The 14,207-nt window shown below is 48.3% G+C and overlaps 1 pseudogene; it reads right to left on the reverse strand.

The window, feature by feature from the left end:
* Window positions 1–2,981: 2,981 nt before the first annotated feature.
* On the reverse strand, window positions 2,982–10,409 carry LOC110343873 (neuronal acetylcholine receptor subunit alpha-2-like; annotated as a pseudogene).
* Window positions 10,410–14,207: the final 3,798 nt, after the last annotated feature.

Here is a 14,207-nt window from a genome sequence, read left to right on the forward strand (position 1 = left end):
TCAAGATTATGGTCTCCAAGTGCAGTCATTTTCCTACAAATGACTCAAATTTATCTTTGTTTATGGCTGAGTAGTATGGTATGTGTGTGTACCATATTTTCTATCATCTGTTGATGGATAATATAGGCCATTGTCAACATGGAGCTATTATGAATTGTGGTGCCACTAACATAGTTATGCCTGTAACACAGTAATATGATGGCTTTAACTCTTTTGGGGAAAAAAGCCAAATAGGTGGGTTGAATAGAATTTCTACTTTTAGTTCTTTGAAGAACTTCCATAATGGTTGTACTAGTATACATTCTCACCAACAATGTAGAAGGGTTTCTTTTTTCCCACAACTTTGCCATCATGTGTTGTTTTTTGAGTTCTTGATGAAACTCTTTCTGGAGTAAGATGTAATCTCAAAGTTATTTAATTTTCATTTCTTTTATAGCCAAAGATGCTAAACATTTTTGGCATTTGTACTTCTTTTGAGAAGTGCCTATTCATTTCAATTGTCCATTTTGCGATTTGAGTCTTTTATTTGTAATCTGCTTATTTGGCCAGATGGAAAGGCAGTTTTCTCAAAAATGTGACACCATACTTCCCTGAATATAAGACCAAACTGGAAAATAAGACCTAGCATGTTTTTTTAGGAGGCTTGTAACATAAAGCATACTCCAAAAATAAGCCCCAGTTAAGATCATCAGCCAAACGCATGCATTTAGTATATCCATTATAACACACAACACACTGATTACAAAATAATACTGATATATAATTAAATATAAACAATATTGCTGACATTAATACTGCAAATAAATGATAGTATAGCTTATAATTATTTGTAAATACCTAAATGGGTGCCTTTGGACGAGATGTAAATGCCTATGCAAACAGATGAACTCGAGATTTATTGGTGAATGATCAACCAGAGTACAGACACAACAGGTGAATAATGTGAGCACTTGATAGCGAATGGATGTGGTTGTGTCTAGCATAAATCTTCATAGTACAATACAGTGTGCTGTAACAGACATACTTAATGCACTTGTATGAAATATAAACATTTTCTGAGTTTTGGTACTTGCAATTTTTTATTCCTCGTGTGGTCCATCATTCTTTTTTTTTTTTGGTACTGAGGATCGAACTCGGATCCTTGCACTTGTGCAGCAGGCGATGAAACCACTGAGCTAAATCCCCAGCCCTATCATTCTTAATTGGCATCATTTGTGTTGCCACTCCTGCCTCTCAAGTCTTTAATTAACATTTGTTTTAATGGAAACTTTGTGAAGCCCAGCCTGCAAGAGGTGGTGACTGGGGTGAAGAACTCATGGGGTGAAATCACGGAGAGCTGTGTTGCCAATGCACTGTGAGCAGAACACATGAACAGAAGTGCTCATCTAAGGAGAGCTCTGTTGCTGGACATGAGTGCTTAGGGCCAATGGTTGTACAGAAGATGGAGTTACAAGAAATTGAGACTAGTATTCGGGGTTTGAAGAGTGATGCCCGTGTTCCAGAGGAAGATAACGTGACTGTATTTGAATAAATGTAGATTGTTTTACATGAAACACATGAAACCTCCTGAAAATAAGCACAATTACATCTTTTGGAGGAAAAATTAATATAAGACCCCATCTTATTTTAAGGGAAATACAGTAGCTACATTCTAAGAAAAAAGGAACAATAGAAATGGACTTAGAATTTGTCTAGCTCTTATGTGTACATGTTAAATGTTATATAAAATAAGAACTCTAAATAAAATTTAGCTCAGTGGCACCATGCCTGCCTTGCACGCTCAAGGTCCTGAGTTCCATCCCTGGTACCAAAAAAAAAAAAAAACAGTATCTTGCTAAATGTACTTGACTACTCCTCTGATCATTCTCCTGAACATTGGCTAATGTCTGGATGTTGCTGTGAAGAGAGTTCTGTTCGGGCTGTGTCAAGGTGGGTTGGCTGGAGAATGGGATATCTGCCATGTTGTTCTGTGGACTCAGTCCAGACTGATTTGTCCTCAGGGAACTTGGATTGCCTTGGTCAACACCCTTCCTCACCCTCCAGGGTGTGTTCTATCTACAAACTGAGGGGACCCACAATCACTTCACCAAAGGCCTGCTAGAACTAAGCAACAAGATGTGGCTGGTGCAGCAGAAGGTAGCAAGCTTCCCGAGCCAGCAGTGCAAGCAGAGGCTCATGGCTTCCCACATCTTGGCCATGGATGCCATGGACCAGGCCAAGAACTGGCCAATCTGGCCCACCAGCGGTGACCAAGAGTGGGGTTCACCTGCCTGCAGCTCTGCCCCCAGCACTTCTGCACCTTTAGTCATGTGGTCTTTTGGGGAAAGAGGGGAGTCCTCCCCACCCACTATGACACACTCCCTAGCTTGCCCCAGACTGCTGCTCAGGCTGTGGCTGGACTGAGGGACTCTGGTATGGATCTGAGGGAGTGATGCATAGTTCAGAAGTGGTGCTGCTATCTGCACCAGCCCTACCTCCCACTCCAGCCTGAGTGCAGGGACACCTAGTTAGGGTCACAGTGATGCCCCATCATTCCCAATGGCTTTATGCAAGAACAGGCAAGCCCACTGAGGAGCCAAGCTATCTCTTTTCCTTCCTTTTCAGCCCTCAAGTTTTCCTGGATGCACAGAAGGGCCAAAAAGAGGCTTTATTCAGGGGTCAGCAGGCTGGTGAATGAGTTTGGTTGGAACTGATAGCTCTCTTGAGGGAGCTCTGGGACACTATCAGCAATCCCTGTAGTAGATGTCAATCTCCTGCTTGGTGCAAGAAAAAAGATTTAGAGAGACAGGAGCCAGGATGCCCAGTGCTGAGCAAACAGAAAAGACCCTGGTCAGCTAAAGCCACTGATATTTACTGGTGACACAATCATAGTTAAGTTAGGGTAAAGGAACAACATGTAGTTGCTAGGGATAAGTTGCTGATGAAGGCAAGGTTTGTAGAAGAGGCAAAGCATTCTTGTGTTAGGAACAAAACAGGCCAGATATAGGTTGTGGTTAACAAACAACCTTGTCTTTTTAAGGTTTTAATTTTGAGAATGGAATTGGGGTGAGAGTCAACCTGACCTTAGCTGTGTTATCTCATATTAAGTCCCACAGCTTCAGGGACCATTTCTCTGGCCTCTGCCATGACGGTTGGAGGGGGTGATACTGACTCATACACCATCCCCATTGTTCCTATGAGTCACGTAGGCTTCAGTCAGACTCATTTCTTAAAACAAGCCAATTGTAGGTTAACTCTTTGCAGCTTGCACTGTGTACAGCCCACTGTGAGCATGGTCAGTGGGGTGGTACCCACAGGACACAGTCCAGGAAAAAGCTAGTTAGGGGCGAGGGCACAGGATGCTGTTTTATTACCAAAGCCAGTGTTAGGAGAAGAAGCAAGGAGACAGAAGCCAAACAGGCTTCTGGAGCACAATATACTCTTTCTGCCCTTTTCCCAGCCCCTTCTTACTCCTGCTTCTCATCTACCCCTTTCCTTTCTTACATGTTTGAAAAGAACATTCTTATAACATCTTTAGACTTGACTTATGGTGGAATTAAAATTGTACCACTTGCACCACCCCTGCCTCAAGTCTGCCTTGAGTTTGATCCCCAGTGCCCAGATACTGAAATAAAAAATTGTACCCCTTGCTTTGCAGTTTGTCTGCATTGTTTAATCTGCTGACCTTGCACCAGCACAGCCCTGGAAGACATCAGCTGTCATCTCGGGTGCAGACCTGTTAACCTGAGCCTCGGCTAAAGAGGGCATGTGGTGATACTTGGTAGTGGGGTCATGTGAGCTGCAGCCCTTCACCCCTATGTGGGCAGTAGGATCGCCTGACCAAAGGGCAGCCGTTGAGCAGGGGCCCAGGGCCATCCTTTCCATGGGACCATCTCTACTGGCTGAAACCAAACCACATGGGTTCTGGAGAGCCCTGGGTGATGCCTGAGCCACTGAAGTGTGGATGGCAAGGAGGGCCCGCACGATGGCCAGGCCAGCACATGCTGCTTCACTAAATGCAAGATGGACAGGAGACATGGACGTGGCATGTGACGTGTGCCAGGAGGCCACACCCAGGGAGCTGCACAAGCATGAACAGATGGCAGGCAGAGGAGGCCAGGGCTGCACTCACAGGGGTGCGGCAGAGCCCAGGCCAGAAAGGGCCACTAAGCAGAGGTCTTAAGAGAGCACTGAGGATGGAGCCTGGGCCACGATCATGGTACAGTTTCCCCGGGCCTGCCAGGGAGAGGTGTGTGGGAGTGCAGAAGGAGGAGACCCCAAGACTGCAGAGAACCACAAAGCTCCCCACTCCACTTCCTGACCCTCTTTCCCACTCCCTTCTTATGCTTGCTCCTCTCTCCCCCTTTCTCGTCTGCCCCTTTTCTTTCTCACATGTTTCTGAAGAACATTCTTATACAACAGATGCCTTCACCTTTTCCAGCTCTGCAGCCTCCAAAGAAGGGCTTTACGTCGAGCTATCACAATATGGGATACAGTAACAATGTCAAGGTGAACTGTGCCCAGAAGGCTGCAGCCTCTGAGACAGTGTAGGGACGCCACAGAGGAACCATGGGCAGATGGCGCTGACCCCAAAGGACAGTTAAAGATGTCACAAGATGGTTGGGGGAGTTAACATGGGTCCAACAAAAAAAGACATGGAGTCAGATCATTCCAGCCAGGAATAGATGAAGAAACAGCCCAGTGGTTTTCAAGAAACAGATAGTGATGAACAGCAGGAACATCCTCTCAATGACCATGGCAACATACTTCCAGTCTTCCTTCACCTGCAGGAACAAAATGGCTCACAGTGACAGAGGCCAGGCCTTCCTGTGCATAGCTCCAGTAGGGACAAACACAGGGGCAGAGCCAATGGCCCCCAGAGACCTGGGAAGCCAAGGTCAGTGCAGGTACAGAGGTGGGGTGAGAGAGGGAACAGGGTTAGCTCCAGGATCCCCAACCTCCCAATGGTCGTGTCCTGTCTCACCCTCCATGAGGCCCAGAGCTGGCCACTGCTCTCGGGTTCCAGGAAAGGAGGCCACAGGGACACAAGGACATACTGGAGCCACTTTGGGGCATGGACCCTCCTGGGGTGTGCCATGCAGTCTACAGTTAAAGAGTGGTGAAGACTTTGCTGCCCATGTTGCCTTCCCATCCACCTACAGGAGACACAGAAGGAAGACATAAGTCACTGTGACCCACAGTGCACTGGAGGCAAGCCAGGGGACTTATAGAGCTTGGGCTCATGGCCCAGGCCAAGGGATCTAGACTCTGCTGCTCCAAAATGAAAGACTGATTTTCCTATCTACTCAACAAAGCCATGCAGCAATCACCACATGCCCTTCCTCCTTCCACAGATTGATAACAGGAATCCCAGTTCTGACAGGTACACATGGCTGGGGCCAGGGAGGGGAGCCCACATCACACAACCAAGAATCTGCAGGGCTTGCAGGAAACAAGTGACATTCACAAAATGCCGAGTCCCTGAGTAAAGGGAGGTGGTGACTTCAACACAAAGGAGGAAGGTGAGGATGCCCAGGCTGATACACCTGGCACCTCCTTGTCCCTCCCCACATGCAGATAAAAATGCTGAGGGAGGGTTGTGTGTGTGTGTGTGTGTGTATGTGTGTGTGTTTCATATTGCTCATGAAAAGTACTGGGGATTGCACCTAGGACAGATCACACTGAGCTATATCCCCTGAACTTTTTATTTTTATTTTGGTCCAGGGTCTTGCTAAGCTCCCCAGGTAAAACTGAATTTGCAATTCTCCTGCCTAAGCCTGCAAGAGTGCCGGGATTACAGACCTGAGCTAGAGGGGGCATTCTCTTCTCCACCTGGTACTCTTCTGCCTGTTTAAGTGTCTCAAGAACTGCCAGCTAGATGTTTTTACAGTTGATTCCAGATTCCAGAGAACCAGTCTTTGAAGGAGGAGACTGGGCTGGCCCAAGCTAATGCCCTGAGAAAAGATGGTTCCCTGCTGAACTGGCAGAGACATCCAGGAAGGGGCCTCACCTGTCCCACAAACTGCAGTGTTATCATCCTCAGACCACAGGTGCTCAGCATTGTAGGGCACAACTTCCAGGGCCTTCTGCATGCAAGGTGACAGAACAACCTCCCACTTCTCTGATGCAGCCTCAGCCATGGGCCCATGAGGCCCTGGGGTGCAGGCCACCACAGCCATAGAAGACACCCACAGAAGGGGCTGGGAGGCCCACGCACACCTACCTGTCCTCCTTCTCTTCCTCCTCCCACTCCTCGGCATCCACTGTGGTCTCCAGCCAGTGATAACAGGGGCTGAGCTTCAGGCCAGGTTCCCTTGGAGCTCCAGGGGTGGTGGCTGTGATAGGTTCTCAAGCAGTCACCTGGGCACAGAGCCCAGCAGGACCAAGCAAACCCGCGGGGTATGGTGTGAGTTCTGGCTGAGGGGTGGTGCAGGTGGCGTGAAGGTTGAGATTACCAAGGAGAGGGCCATGGAGATCACAGTGAAGCAAATGAGTGAGGTGACCAGCAAGGTGGGCCGGATGACCTCGGTGATGAGTAACAGGAAGATGCTGAGGGAGAGCAGCACACAGATGCAGAGCACGATCTCAGTACAGCCAGAGGACAGGTAGAAGATGGTGAGGCAGGAGATGAGCAGGCACGGGACGATGGGGTGATGGTGTGGAAGAGCAGCAGCCAGTGGTGAGGAATAACATCAGGGTAGATCCTTGCAGCAGTTGTACCTCTCACTCTTGTCCGTGCTGCGTTTTGATGATGACCACTCACTCCAAGCTCTCCCGGTAATCCTTCAGGCCCACCGGTTGATTTCGGCTTTGTTGTAGGTCAGGGAGCTGAACATCACCTGCCACTCTGCAGGCCCAAGGGGAAGAAGGTGATGAGAACACTGCAGGAGCTCTTGCAGATGGCCAGGGGTACTCAGTGCACAGTGCCCATGCAGAAGAGCTCGGCCTTGGTCATGTGGGTCAAGTCCAACTCTGATCTTCACAGGGAGAGGAAACAGGCTGGGGATGCTATGCTATGTGTCCACCAGAGGCAGAGCAACCCCCAAAACACCGTGGGTTACCCACTGACCAGTGTGCATTCTGCACATCTAAATGTTGTATTGAAACATGATGTTTAAATAAAAAATCATAGAAAAAGACACTGCCATTCATTTCCCTCAAAATCCTCCCCACACTTATCCCTTTGTTGCTGCCGCTGTCCTTGACTGCTCTTGTGGCTGTTTCCATGTCCTGATCCCAAACCTTTTCCTTTCAGTCATCTTGACGTTGGGGAAGAGCTGGAAGTCACACAGTGCCAGGTCAAGTGGACAAGGTGGGTGAGGATGCACTGTGACAATTTTGCAAGCCTGACTTTTTGCGGGGGTGGGTACTGGGAATCGAACTTGGGACCTTGCACTTGTGGGGCAGGTGGCGGCACCACTGAGCTAAATCCTCAGCCCAAGCCTGACTTTTCACTGGATGGTGCCCAGCAGCAGCATTCACCATAGTCCTGGACACTCTTCAAAGACAGGAAAGAGGACTGCAGCACTCCTTCGGAAAGTTAGAAGGACAACGAGGTGTGTTCAAAGCTGGGGGAAGATTCTGAGGGGAATTAATGCCAATGGGTCTTTTTCTGTAATAATTTTTTTTAAAAACCTGAACATTCACTGTGTATTTTGATCACACCTCATGTTTGACAGTCATGTCCATAATTCTGTAACAGCTTTACGTATTTGAGCTTCTGGGGTAAATGCAATTGGCCTGTTTTTGTTTAATGTTTTACAGTGATTACTTCTTGTTTTCAGAGTGATTGTACTATTCCTCCTAGTGGGTGGTGAGGCAGCCTCAGGCGGAGGAGGATCATAGCTTTTCCCTTTGGATCTTTTGGTCCTTGCTGGGATGGGACCTAGTGCTTTGGTGGCAAAGGTGCTCACATGTAGCATGCATTTCTGAGACAGCATCACTGCCTAGGGCCTGAGGAATGGGAGACATCATCCCAAGGTTTGCCTTGACCAGGGCAGGATCTGCCGTGAGTTGGGAGGACAGTGCACCATCAGAGGGTCACACAGGAACAAGGAACAGATGGGGCAAGGGTATCACCCAGCGTGCCCTGGGGCTGGAGAGATGGGCGCTAATGTAGACAGTGGAGATGGGGCTGGGGCATTGAGGGACTGGACACCCAATGACCCACCTGGACTCTGGTGATGCTGGAAAAATAGTGACAGGAAGCTCAGTCTCTTGACTGTTCCTGGGCACTAGCACAGTGGGCTCAGTGCCCGGGTGTAGCATCATCCCTTCCCCTCCAGTTTCAATGGTCAATTCTGAAGCCTAGGAATCAGAATACACAGAAGAGACTTTTGCCTCCTGGAGTCATTTCAGGGTAGAGATCAGGAAGGCTGGAGACAGGAACGCATGCACGTAACACACTTGGGTCACTTCCCCTGCCCCAGCCTCTCTTCTCGAAGTCTATCCCACTCTCATGCCTCATCCACACCCCTCATTCCCCCTAGATTCCCCATGACAGGGCATCCCCTGTCATCCATGAGATCCCAATGAGTCTGGCTTATTTCACTGGACTGGAGAGTCTCCAGTTTCATCCATTTTCCCCCCAGACAGGATGCACTTCATGGCTACATAATGCTACACTGTGTATCTTCTTTACCCATGCATCTGCTGACCCCAAGCATTCTGACAGTTTAAAAACACACAAAACAAGGGAAAGGAATATGAAAAAAGGAAAAAATGGAAACAAAATCTTTGTAAATAGGGAGGGGTGGGGGGTTGAAGGGAGGGCAAGGGACTAAGGAAAAAAATAAGAATCAAGATACACCACGTAAAGGTACAAATTCCCGATAATGAATGTCATCATATTGTACACCCAAGGCCAGGAATTTAGCTCAGTGGTTCCGCCACCTGCCTCGCAAGCGCAAGGTCCCAAGTTCGATCCCCAGTACCCCCCCACAAAAACATATATATATAGTATAGCTAAAATGTACTGATAAGTTTAATGGATAAAAAACACCCAAAACTTTGCCAAGTGATGTTCAAAAGCACACACAGGAAAAACCAACCAAAGCCACCTCACAAACACGGCTTCTAGGGCTGGGGATGTGGCTCAGGGTCGCTTACAATGTGCAAAACCCCTGATCCAATCCCCACAGTCATGACAAAAAAGAAAAAAGATGAAGAAACTTTAATGGCTACTTCTGGGGAGCTGAGAAATACCTGCCTTGCATTATAAATACATGTGGTTAATATAGATTAAAGGTTGAAATGTATATATTACTTTTGTACTTTTGTTTGAATAATTCCATTAAGAAGCAAATACAAAAAAATGTTTAAACTAAGCCAAGTTTGATGGTGTGTGCGTGTAATCACAGCACTCTTAGAGGCTGAGGCAGGAGGATAACAAGAGTTAGCCCAGCCAGGGAAATTCAGGGACACTGTGGGAGCCTGTCTCAAAATAAAGAGGATGGGCATATCCCTCAGTGTGAAGGCCCTGGGTTCAATCCCTGGTACCAAAAAGTAAGTAAGTAAATAACTAAATAAATGTAAAGGCATGTTGGTCATTTCACATTCACTAGGTGGTGACAAGCTCCCATTCCAGAGGAGGAACCAAGCATGCTTCACTGACTTAACTTGGAGGGGCCTCTCCTTAATTAAATGTCCGCAAGTGTTTGGACTAAACTCTGTCCTATCCTTCAGAAGAATTTCTTATGATAATCGAGCTGCCCTGGCCAAGGCCTTACTGGCAGTCCTGAAATGCATATCTGAAGCCAGGACTTTGCTCGTGACCTCTGTCAGAGATGTACAGGATCCTGGCATCAGCTCCTTGGCACAGAGATGGGTTGGGCTTGAGTCCTGCAGCAGCAGTGGACACCAGGCACCTGCCCTGTTGGTCATGCAAGATGACCCTGTGATGAGGGCTGTTTCCTTATGCAGCTTGGGTGGGGGGTACCACGCCTGCCCAGAGCTGGACTGTGTTAGGATCACTTCTTGCTTCCTTCTGACCTGTCTGGAGACACACACGCCAGAAGTGGGCCTCTCCACCTTTGTTTTATCAATCAAGAACCGCATTTCCTAAGTTGGGACCAATGGCTTTGGGCTGGGTGACGACTCTGCTGTGCTTGGATGTCACCCCATGGCCTGGGGTGGAGGGGGCTCAATGGATGCCATCATTATCCAAAATTGTGTGGCTCAAGTACTTCATATATTCTCAAGGAAATAGTGGTTTCCTTAGAGCCCTGCTTTAAAAGAACATTTTAAACTTGACTTCTCAGTGGAAAAAAATTACCTGATAGCACAAATGAAAGTGTAGATTTCCATTTATTCTATCCAAAATTAACTTACTTCACTCATTTTTGCCCACTGGGATTCTCCTTAGATGCCTCACTGCTGCCGATGGGCTTCTTGATGTCATCGTCAGATTGGTCCTTCTTGTTTATGCGCATGAGGCACCCAAAAATAACATAACGAAACCGTAATCTTACCAGCTGAGTTTGTCCCCTTACAACACTGCCATCCTTCCGAGTGCCCACCCTTGGGCTGAACACTTTTCCAAAGACTCCTCACACTCAGCAAGTCTGACCCGATAGCACAGTGCCAGGCACTGATATACAGGAGGTGGTCATTAAACACTGGTGTATGGGAGTGAAAGAAGTAAAGGAATAAGCTAAGGAGGTGAGGGGAGGCAGGGTGCCCCTCCCAAGTCCTCTTACTCACCCCAACCAGGGTTCCCTGTGTCCCTCCAAGACCTCTTCTGCTTCCTACTTGTTGAGGACAATGCTGGGGATACAGATCAACTCAGAAGGGACCCAGAGGGAGGTGATGTTGAAATCGTCAGGGTTCCGGGCCAGCTTCTAGTTCCACTTCTGTGGCAGGGAGGGGGGGTCTCATCACCACAATGCCAGAGTGAGGTCCTGGGGCCAAGACAGGGTGCCCCACAGCTGGCCCCCAAAGCCTCACAGAACAGAGGGGCTGGGGTGCTAGGACAGGGCCCTGCCCAGGGAATCCAGAAACCTGTGTCAGGTGCCTTCCTTGCTCCAGCTCCCAGCTATCCCATCTGCTAAGAGAAGTCTGGAGACTCCTTAGAAGCCCAGAGGCGAACTGTCAGAAATGATCTACCCAAAGCTTCCATCCAGCATGTAACTTAGAACTGAGTTCCTGCACACAGCACAGCACGATCCAGGGCCCAGAGAGGCAGGTGGACACACAGGGCACATTCTGGTTCTGTGGCTTTCTGCGTATTGGCCTCTGCCCTGTGGACAGCAGGTACCAGTGTGCAGAAGGAGGATGCTGTGTGCAGGGTCGGGGTCCTCTCTTATACTCCAGCCTCCTCTGTGTTGGGGATGGGGAGTGGCTGGGTATATCCTGAGGGATAGGGGAGGATGCTAATTGAGGGCTGGTCTTTGACTCTGTACAAGGAGTGGCCTGTCAGAACGCCACACAACCTTTGCCTTCTCTTTCACTGAGAGGCAGGATCTATGCTCCTCCTTGCCTGGATCCAGCTGGATTCCTCTGAACCGGTGAAGGACAGCAGGAGTGAGGCTGGGCCAGTGTCTGGATAAAAGAGGACCAGCTTCCACTTTGTCTCCTGGAACTGTCATTGTGGGAACCCTGGGCCACCACTGAGAATCCAGCCCTCCCACTGGAGAAACCTCACAGAGCTCGGGAAGGTGAGGAGTCCAGTCAGACCCAGCCCTCCAGAGCCTTCCAGAGCCTTCCAGAGCCTCCCACACACTCCTCCCAAAGGACATTCAATGGACCCTGGAGTTACAACCACCCTGGCATATGAACAATGGCATTTTAGTTTGGAACTTGCAACCATGCAGGCCACCTGTGCTTCCTGATGGTCTCAGATACAAATTTAACCCTTCAAGAGTTCTGGAGGGAACATGACAAGCTCTTTTCTTGTGTGGAGTTGAGAAATCCTGGGCCAATGAATGCCTAAGGACCCTGAGATCTGCCTGTACACAGGAGAGAGACTTTGAAGGCTGTTTAGAGGAGCTGAGCCTTCAATTGACCAACCAGCCCTTGGGAATGCAACCAGCCAGATGCCAAGAAGCAGAGAGGGAAGAAGATACACAGTTCCAGGTCATGGCCCCAGTGACAGGCCCCAACTCCTAACAGCACATTAGTGATAAATTCAGCAGTGTGTTAATCCACTCATGAGTATAGCACTGCCATGATCCAATCTCCCTCTAAAAGCCCCACTTCTGAACACGTAAGACATTCCAGATCTCAAGCATCACAGTTGCGCTACCATACATGCTAACCACCCTGCCACACAGTGGCTGGACTGGTAACTTTTGTTACCACAGTGCTGGAGGCTGTGTTTCCTTGGAGTCGTGTTAGAGCTGAGGTACCTGAACCCCTTAGACAGCTGGAGGATCAGTGGGATGATGTTCCTGAGCCCCAGCTCACTAGGCAGGTTCCTGGTAGGTTGGGTATGGGCTTTAAGCCTCTGTGACCTGTGTCATGAATTGGGCTGGATTTTTGTTGGTCCCCTGATGAACTTTTACTTGAGAGCTGCCCAGCTGAAGCTCACTGTAATATAACCTATGAAGCCTAGAAGTAGTGTCCAGTCTCCATGGTTAGGGTCACTAACCCACTGTAGACCATGTCTGGGAACTGTCCTCACCCCTCCACCCCAGGGTCTTTAGTAACATCTTGAACATGTTTTGTAATCTGTCACTCTAGCTGAAGCCTGTCACACCCTCATGCCAAAAATATATCTTTCGGGCCAGGGATTTAGCTCAGTGGTTCTGCCGCCTGCCTCGCAAGTGCAAGGACCCGAGTTCAATCCCCGTTACCAAAAAAAATTTATATATATATATATCTTTATATTTATATACCACAATAAAACAAGAGCAAAGATGTTATCTTTTAACTAGGGTTCACAGTACTTTTATGACTTTCTATGACTTGTCAAGTCAACACTAATTGTAGTTTAAGAATCATCTTACAAATAAGCTGATTATAAGAAATGTTTCAGGCATCTCACTCAGACAAAAATATTGAACCCAGGAGCCATTTTTATCTCATATTTGTCCTTGTAGTTTGACTTATTCTTATACCTTATTATTCTTTATATCAAGGTGAATCATAGAGATCTTGTAATCCTTTTGTTATCTTAACAATATATTACACCAATAAGAGTTAGAAGACAGAAAAGGCATCAGATTATGGAGGGTTTTTAGGGTTTTTAAAGAGACAGAAAAGGCAGGTCTTTGGGCCCTTAGAGGGCCAAATTGGAATTGCCCATAGAGGAGCGGGGGGTGTCCCCAGGTACACGGAAGGGGACGGGGCCCCCAGCAGGAGCCCAGTGCCTCTAGCAGGGCCAGGCCAAGGGGAAGGTCCCCACGTCAGAGAGGATCAAGACCGAGTGTCAAGATGACAATGTCAAGGTCTTCTGCAGGACACTTAGAGACTTACCTGACTCCTAGGACAGGAGTGCTTGGATCAGAGAGAACGCCCGGTGTGTGGAAGAACAGCAATGCCAGGGCCCGCCCGTGTCTCGTCTGTTAACTATGCTGCTTCCCTCCACATTTTTTTCTGAAAATAGAGTGTTAGTGAGGATGACATAGACATCTCCCCAGGAGAGGCCAAAGGATTAGGTTGAGTATTGGAATTTTTTGATGGAAAGGGTTAGTGAAGAAACAGCCACTGTTTTTCAAGATGAGATAAGTATGACAGGGAGAAGTGGAGGAGAACCCAGGGGGAATCCTCAGATCCGGCCACTTCTCGAAGAGGAAGTACGGTGGAATCAGGCTGAGTGGAGGCTTTGCCCCCTTGAAGACAGGAAGAGCAAGTGAAGCTGAGGACTGACATCAGGAGGGGAGATGGTGGTTACGGCTTGGGTCAGATTCAGCCAGCTGAGGGGAAGGGGCCTGGGAGTGGGAGGCTGAGGCAGGACCAGGATGGAGCCTTCTGGGCGGGGGCTGGTCCACTGGGTCAGGGCTGGGTTGTAGGGAGCCAAACCCTGATAAGGAGATACAAAGAGACACAGAGTTGAACAGGCTGTAAAGAGATAAAAGGCAAGACAAGCCAAATAAACAGACTGCTAAGAGTAAAGGATAAAAGGTCTACATAATAAGGACCTCTTCAACTTTCCAGAGTGGTGGAGGAAGTTATTAAGGATTGTTTTGGGGCTTTATGGAATCCCTTTAGGTCCAGGGTAGACAAGAAAGGCCAGAAGTCACCCCAGGGGAGGCCTGAGGGGAGCCCATGTCTTGACTACCTGAGGGGTG

The sequence above is a fragment of the Heterocephalus glaber genome, unplaced genomic scaffold, assembly GCF_053883595.1.
Source record: "Heterocephalus glaber isolate CG9 unplaced genomic scaffold, H.glaber_assembly_v1.0 deba00001737, whole genome shotgun sequence".
In the NCBI taxonomy this organism is placed as follows: Eukaryota; Metazoa; Chordata; class Mammalia; order Rodentia; family Bathyergidae; genus Heterocephalus; species Heterocephalus glaber.